Here is an 872-nt window from a genome sequence, read left to right on the forward strand (position 1 = left end):
GGCGCAGAGCGCGGAGGCCAAGCCGGTGGCCGCCCAGCATCAGGAGCCCGCGCTGGGTAAGACCCCGGGGCCAGAGGGAACCCAGAGGCTCCGGGGACGACGGCCCCAGGGAGTCGCCCCACAGGCACCTGCGCCCCCCAACCCGGCACACACGGTCTGGAGCGGGAGCCCTCAGCAAGAGGCCACCAGCCTGGGCCCGCAGGCCCCCCCGCTGGCCCCCGGCCCCGCTGCCGCTGGGTGGACGGGAAGTGCCCGGCGCAGAGCCGCCTGGGGGCGGGCGGGGACGCGTGTCCGCGGCGTCGCTGTTTATTGATCCTTAATGCGGTGCATTACCCAGGCCGCCGGCCCCCCCGCCGCCCGCCGGCCGCACTCTCGCTTATTGAGAGGCCCCGCTGTGATGAATCCTTTCTGTGTCCCGTCACTTTGGCACGATTTCTGGCTATAAACACTCCGAAGGACGGGCGCTGGGAAGCAGCCGCAGGTTGGCGCACACCTCCCGCCCCCGCGGTCCCCGCGGGCGCTAAGTGGATTATTTTGCATAAAGAATAGGCAGTTTCTGAAGTTGCATAATTAACCTGTGTTTAGAAAATACCTTGATTTATGGCTGCAGCCGTCCCTCGGCTGCATACATTATGGAAATTTAATTTATAATCCATTTAGCTGATGCCATCATAGTTTTTAGTGCTATCATTTATTAGCGCTTGTATATTAAACGCGCCGAGGGCTGGAGCCCGCCTGTGTAAAGGATGGCACCTGTGCATTTGCTCTGAGTCACCGCGGGCGTCTGCTTAAGATGCAGGTGGCGCGGACACACTTAGCGCCGGCCGCTCACGCCGCGGCCGCACTGACCGGGCGCCGGCTGACAGAGGCGG

At 63.5% G+C, this 872-nt stretch overlaps 1 protein-coding gene across 1 annotated transcript in view; it reads left to right on the top strand.

The window, feature by feature from the left end:
• Positions 1-872, top strand: part of UBE3C (ubiquitin protein ligase E3C) — a 17,970-nt gene that overhangs the window by 15,308 nt on the left and 1,790 nt on the right. The gene's annotated exons all lie outside the window — the stretch shown is intronic.

This window comes from Condylura cristata, unplaced genomic scaffold (genome assembly GCF_000260355.1).
Source record: "Condylura cristata isolate star-nosed mole 26May11 unplaced genomic scaffold, ConCri1.0 scaffold00042, whole genome shotgun sequence".
Taxonomy (NCBI): Eukaryota; Metazoa; Chordata; class Mammalia; order Eulipotyphla; family Talpidae; genus Condylura; species Condylura cristata.